At 46.0% G+C, this 6,949-nt stretch overlaps 1 protein-coding gene across 2 annotated transcripts in view; it reads right to left on the reverse strand.

Annotated features, from left to right (window-relative positions):
- The window catches only part of lhfpl2a (LHFPL tetraspan subfamily member 2a), a 32,071-nt gene extending 27,426 nt beyond the window's left edge, over positions 1-4,645 (reverse strand). The window contains exon 1 of one of the 2 annotated variants that reach the window (XM_067258309.1): positions 4,504-4,645. The gene's annotated coding sequence lies outside the window, so the exon portion shown is untranslated. The remainder of the gene's footprint in view (positions 1-4,503) is intronic. The other variant, XM_067258310.1, reaches the window with a different exon arrangement.
- Between the last annotated feature and the right edge of the window lie 2,304 nt (positions 4,646-6,949).

Raw genomic sequence — 6,949 nt, forward strand, 5'->3', positions numbered from 1 at the left:
TTACTGACCCTTAGTCCTTAGTCACCCTGAGCTAAAAGCACGATGCCTTGACTTCTACACAAGAGGGGTGTATTGATCTAACCGTCCCAGTATACACGAGTAACCACGAACCCCACAAGACATCTTAAAGATAATATAGCTTGCCTAATTTAGCCTGCTACACATTATCTCGAGGCAGCACAAGCACTCGCAATAACCTTCCCCCACGCATGCTATTGCCTTATCGTCCACAACAGAAGGCTGGGTCTTCGTAATAGTCTATAATCTTTCCTCATTACCATACAGCTGTGAGGTTTAGGCCCCGGGTCACTTCCCTTTCAGCCAATCAATACTCATAAAACGAGGAGGAACGTCGGCTGCCACGGCAACCATTCGGGAGAAAGGATGGGCGGTTGAAAAGACCGTTCTGGAAAGAATTCGGACTCACGGCAGAACAAAGACATGGCTCTCGGTCGCAGTTGTTCACAAAAATATCCAATAAAAACATTTTCTCACAAAATTGACAAAGTGTTTTCACGTGAAGGGAAGGAATTGGCATATGAACCCAGATGAATTGTTTCAACAAGTCTGCCTCATTCCACGAAACATTCATCCCACTACAGAGTAGAAGAATAGAATAAATTGGGTCTACTTCTTTTTGTGTCAACGATAATAGGCCTCCAGATCTCCTGTGCCTGGCTAATGTGAGGGGCCAGCATCGAAGGCCTGCTGTCAGTCTGTCTCCATGTCTCCCCTGAGACTGACCCCCAGTCACCCACAAATAGACGAAAAACCCAGCCTCGCTTCGCCTCTTCCAGCAGCCAGAGCAAGCCCGCTCGCCTGCCCCTTCACCTCTCCCCGTCTGTCACTCAAGCCAGCCTCTAGACATCCAACTCTGGGGGTACAGCCCCTGCATTGCTGGAGCACCAGGGCCAGGGAAGGCGGCTGGGTGGGGTGGGTTCTTTGTTATGGTGTGGGCCCCACCCTGCTGGTTTCCGAGTAAGGCTGGGGGCCGATGGAAGCTGCTGTGGCCCCAACACAGCCCTCATCTCTGGGAGCCATGGGGGAGCAGGGATGGAGGGAGAGGAAGAATGTGTTCGGAGTGAAAGAGTGAACTGTAAAGTACACAGAGGGCGAATAGAGAGAGGGAAGGAGAGCAGAGAGATTAGCTCCAATGCTGCCCTAATCTTATCAGTCTGCATGACTGCCCTACAGTGGAGCATGGAAGGCAAGTGTGTGGGGGGGAGAGAGAAGAAAAGAGAGAGAGAGAGAGAGAGAGAGAGAGAGAGAGAGAGAGAGAGAGAGAGAGAGAGAGAGAGAGAGAGAGAGAGAGAGAGAGAGAGAGAGAGAGAGAGAGACAGAGAGACAGAGAGATAGAGACCAATTGTTCAGAAGTATGCCAACAAAGAAAGACAGCAGAGTTGAAAAGAACAAAATAACTACACCTGGAGGTCTACTGGCCACAGTAACATTTCACGAAGACTAAGAGCAGAGGTTCCTCTCCTTACTCATCTGCCCACTGACCTGCCTAAAACACCTACCCTACAGTACCTCAAACATACCCTTGTGTACTACCTACTGCCTGCTTATGTTAGACAGGATCTATGAAGGGTTTATATGAGTAGGGAGACCAATCTCCCTCTCTCTTTCGCGAAAGGGGAGCCTGAGTGAAGTCATGATTCAGAAAAGGACGAAAATTCATCCCAAAAGTGAGATGTGCTTTTCCAGGGCCTGTTGATCCAGGTCATCTCCCTACGCTCACCGGGCCTGTGAGGGACTCGGACAGACGGCTGCTTTTAATTCAATCAAGAAGACTCCTTTTGGGAGGCTGGAATGGAAAACCTCATAACGTAATGTGACCCAGTTAGAGTTCGCCTGCATTCGAACGCAGGCCTTCTCAAAGTCTGTCAGTTTTTATTGTCAATTAAAAAGGATGGGGGGTGGGGGGGGTGGACACATGTTGAAAATCGTCATTTCTTATGTTGGGTTTGATTACATCACTTCCTGGATGCTGTTTTGAAAGTCTCACAACCTCGTCTCGCACTTTGAATGTAAAGTGCATTGAAAAGATGGGAGGGAGAAAAAAGGAAAAACGATGATTCATGTCAAAAACAGATGTCCTTGAAAGTGAAAATTCTCTTTGTCCTTCCTCCTGCAACTGTTAAACCAGACAATAGGTAACCTATCGAGAGCAAGACATTCTTGTTAACAGACCCAACTGTAGGATAGTTACGGAGGGATTCTGGGGTGACAAACTGTGTGCCAGATGTCGGGCCTACCTCAACACCCAGGACTGACCTCTGACCCCACAGCATCTTTTCTATTAAGGGATTTCACACCCATGCCAGGCCAGTTCTGTGGTCCTGGGTTTGGTTTCAGCCACACACTGATAAAGGCCGGCTCTGATTTCCTTTCAAAAGTCCTCTCAACAATATTTACACGAACATAATCACGAGAGCAAATGTTTACGTTTGGGAGACCTGACCACTGCGAGCTTCGAGACGTTGTCCATCGAACCCTCGGATTGAAAGTCGCTTATCGAGTCACGGTGCCAAGAGGAACGTATTGACGAAAGCTGTAAACATTAGGTCAGGGGCTTGGGTTGATGACACATCTGCGGCCTGGGCCATCAAAAAGGCCGAAAAGCTGGCGTTCGGAGAGCAGACTGTGTGGTCTGTGTGAACTGGTTAGCAGTCAAACTCATGGGTTTTTATGTGACGTTAAAAGAATCGCCAACTGCACCCGCTGCACCAGGCAAAGACAGTCTGGTCGGATTTTTATTTCCACTCTTTGATACTTCACCATTTCTGTTTAGGCAAAAGCAAGGAAGAAAAAAAAAAAAAAAAAAAAAAGGAAAAAAAGAACAAACATAACAGAAGTTTTCCGACGCAACTGCTCTCCTAGCCTGCCAAAGGAGAAGGAGGAAGCTTGCGTTTTCCCCTTTTCCTGAGGCCACAACTGAGCGGAGGACCCTTAAGCAGGACCAGTATGACTGAAGCCCCATTTTACTCCCAACTTTTTATTGGGACCGAGCACTGAGCCCTGAGGGACCACGTGCGTCGGCCCTCCAGACCTAACCACTACCAGCGGTCCACCAGCCGACTGCAAACGGCTGCCATTTTTATTCTTAGGAACCGTAAAGTCACCCATTCTATGATGACCTAAGTGCCATTAAAAGGTCCTAAACTTCTGCAGCTTTCCTTTTAAAAGATGGGGGAGGAGAGGGGGGGCGGTACACGAAGAAATGGGTCAGAGTTGTACCGACTGTACAATGGAAAGTGTCAAGTCGTCACAAAGACCACACAGTGACTGCCGTGCGCCCCTGGCCATGTGTTCATTGTTAAGGCTTGAATGTGACAATTGCAGCAGATCTAACGCACACATTCGAATGCAGGCAGATTTGAAGGGAAACGCAGGTGTGGTGGGTAAGTCAAAAACTGGGCCCTGGTGATTGGGCACTTGTGCAGGTGAGCGTTCCAGTTCTCATTCTTCACTGGAGGGAATTGGTACCAAAGACCCTCTCTGACTTATGAGCTGCCACACAAAGGGAAAAGGGGAGGGGACAACATGTTTTATATGAAGACCATTAATATGATATGGTATTCATGGTACACAATCTCCATTTCCTGCTGACAATACAAAGGTCCAAGGGCTTCACATTCGTTAGTAATGCAATATTGTTCACCCCCCAGGGACTCTCCCACACTCCGGAATACAGGTGGGATTTACAGGTCCCGTTTTTTATGTTTTCTTTTTTTAAGGAGGGGGGAGGGGGGGGTGTCAATCCTGAAGCCAAATAGAACCTTAAGCAAAAGCTTTGTCCACGTGAGTCTCTCAAGCACTCCACAGAGGAAATGTGACATCGGTGTCGTGACACTGATAGGTCAACAGAGTAGCATCCTTGACACGAAAGCACACAAAAACATTCAGTTAGCCCAAAACACGGAAAGGTGAAGGTGAGATCATTCTTTGTCATTCGGGTCAATGATACACAGCAACATAACAGCTCCACATGCACAAGTTTACATCATCAGATAAACACGGTCTATAAATGATTATAAATTAACTAATGAAAATTCGTAAAATAGGCATATAATCACCTATGGGTTTATACCCTAATTAGGCTATTGTTGATTTACTAAACTGGCAGTTTCGGATTAGTTCTTGACAATAAAGTTTTCGTCAATGTGAAGAATTCTGCAGTGTTTTACTAAAGTAATTACGTTGTAGTATTAAATATGACAACTTATAACGCTGAGTGCCTGCGAAAACGACGAAAAAAGTGCTGCCTGGCAAATCAGTCAATCTGGTCGGCTTCACTGCCACGAGTTTCCCTTTTGTATGGAAAAATGCCGCAACAGCATGTAGGCAATGTTAAAATGATAACTTGCGAGTTCCAAACTTAAAGTCTTAAACAAACACAATGTATGTAGAACTGTGATTGAAGAAAAACTACCTACTGACAACAATTAAACAAATATGGATCGGCGGAAAGGCAGTATGAAGTCTATAACCAATACTTACACGTTATGCCGGCTGTGCAAACTTTCGAAAATCCAGTAAGCGATGGTTCTGCCGTGAAACCGTTATTTTGATCTTAGCAGACACAAGTATAGCTTCTCTCTGCCCACCAGATTTGTTAAGTCTTCCTCCTCCACGCTTCTGTGACCACGGTTAAGTGAATGGTTCTCTCTTTTCTCCAGTCTACATAGGGCAGTGAGTGACGCTATTCTCGTAAACGGTTCTCTTTTTCCCTCCCCCGACCCCCTCTCCCTCTTTCCAGACGCCAAACTCCCATTGACACTTCTTTTGTAGTCGTGTTGCCTTTACAGTGGACAACAGCTTTTTCTAGATTGTTCGAGGAAACTTTTATTAATATGTCTCAACCTTCCAACTAACTCATATGAATAGGAAACGTCTATATAGGATCAGGTGCAGCTTCAATCACATCTAATAGGCTACAGCATTTACTGGCCTACATATAGGCACTATAGCCCATCTCTCTCAGCCCTGAACATGGGTGGTGGGGAACAGCTGAACAAGGTTGACTTCTCCAATGTCATTCAAGGCAGATTGTTCACATTCTGAGAGTAAAAACACAATAGGCTTTAGATAACCACAGCAACAATGTAGCTACAGTAAGTTTGGAGGGCTTGCCTTGAGCTTTATTTCTGGTCGTGAATGCTCGTTCCATTTACTATTCACACGGTCTCTTCCAGTGAGATTTATTGTCCGGATAGTCGTGCCAAATTCAATGGAGATGGAGCCCATTCATGCAAGATATCTCAGCACGAGGGTGAGCATTTGTCCCACTGAAAAACAGGAACAGGGTCTGAAACATTTGCTTATGTGTTACAGGGCATGGGGGAGGGTGTGTGATTGGTCTGTTTAAAGACTGCTATGGCTGGAGGGGAACAACTGGAGCCAGGACCTACATGCATCTCTACTGGCACTGCTAGGCCACTCCAATGAACCTTGAATGGAACGAAATCACAAAGGGAAGCCTTATGACTGAGTTTTTTGAGCTTCTGAAAACTGCTGGCTATAGTTACTGACTGTAACATTGACCCAGTGGTGTTCCTGTCAGGGTTAAAAAAGGTTGTAAACCACCTTGAACCTCCCCCCAAAACGAATATTTACCTGAATTAAATAGGATTCCTCATCAATGGGTGATTGTATGGTTTTTGTCTCAATTTTGAATCGTTTTCTTTCAAAAAGTGAAACAATACTTTTTTCTTTTGATGTAGTCTAACTTCGGATCCTGATGTTTCGAGAATAAACATCAAGATCTTTGTTGACACAGTTTGTGGGACAGGTGTGAGATAAGGGAAGTAGGTTTTCTCCTATTTAGATGTACTAATAGACCACTGTGTCTAGATTATGACTGCACACCAGTACACTATGGCCTGGTGTATGTCAGTGTAGCCTACAGCTCAGCTGATGATAATTTCCCCTTCAAAATAATTATATGTTGCTTGCATTGCTGGTGGGTGAGGTGAGGTTCTCCGCTGTATGGGAAAACTTTTAAAAGTGCCATTGAAATCCAATATATCATCATTATTGCTCCTTGGATGGAGAATAATTAACAGTGTGCCTTTCAACAGAGAGAACTCGTTACTTTGGAAACAACTCTAATGGCTTGTTAGATTAAAACATCCTGTGGTAAAACAATGGGCATTGTTTGTCGTAAATGTTTTTATCTAGTCATGTATTGGCAAGCTTATTAGAGAGCCCATAAGGTTTTCATTAGGATGAATGCATCTTGGAGAAGAGCAAGAAACTGAAGAGAATGTTTGATGTTCTGGAAGGTTCTGTCACAGGAGTAAGGGGTTGGGGGAGGGGTCTTTGATGAGGATGTTGATGGATTTGAAGGATAACGTTTTCTGAACGTTGGGTGTGATGAGCTGTTGGTGTTTCCCGCTGCGAGGCTGGAGGATCTACACATTCCTGTCTGCAGTGGTCAGTAGGTTTTTTAATCTGTTTTCACAGGCCGCCAGCACAGACAGACACAATCTTGTTTGGAATTCCTCTCCCGGTCTGACTTCAGTGGGACACACAGGGAACCCGAAAGCGCGGACCTCTGGAATCTGTCCTTGTGAACATTCCACAGAGGAATCAAGGGGGGCACACATTCTATCCTTGCATGGCATCGCCGTAGAAACAATGTCAATGTCGTACAGTATCTGTGCGGCGTCACCAGACCAGGCCCAGGGTGTGTTCGTGGCAGCCTTAAGGTCGTCACAGCTGAGATAACAAAAACGAGAGGTTAGGGCCTGCGTCGGGATTGGCAGACTTTGGCCCAGTTGACTCAGTCGTGCCTCGTCGAAGCAGGCTGTGTTTGCCCCCCACCATGAGGCAGAGACACTGCGTAGGATTAAGTGTGCGAGACACACCAAAACCCGCTTGGAGGAGACAAGTCGTGACGCTGCCGAGGCTAGCTTGTTCTTAATGACAAGGGGATCTTGGGAGT

The sequence above is a fragment of the Osmerus mordax genome, chromosome 20 (assembly GCF_038355195.1).
Source record: "Osmerus mordax isolate fOsmMor3 chromosome 20, fOsmMor3.pri, whole genome shotgun sequence".
Classification (NCBI taxonomy): Eukaryota; Metazoa; Chordata; class Actinopteri; order Osmeriformes; family Osmeridae; genus Osmerus; species Osmerus mordax.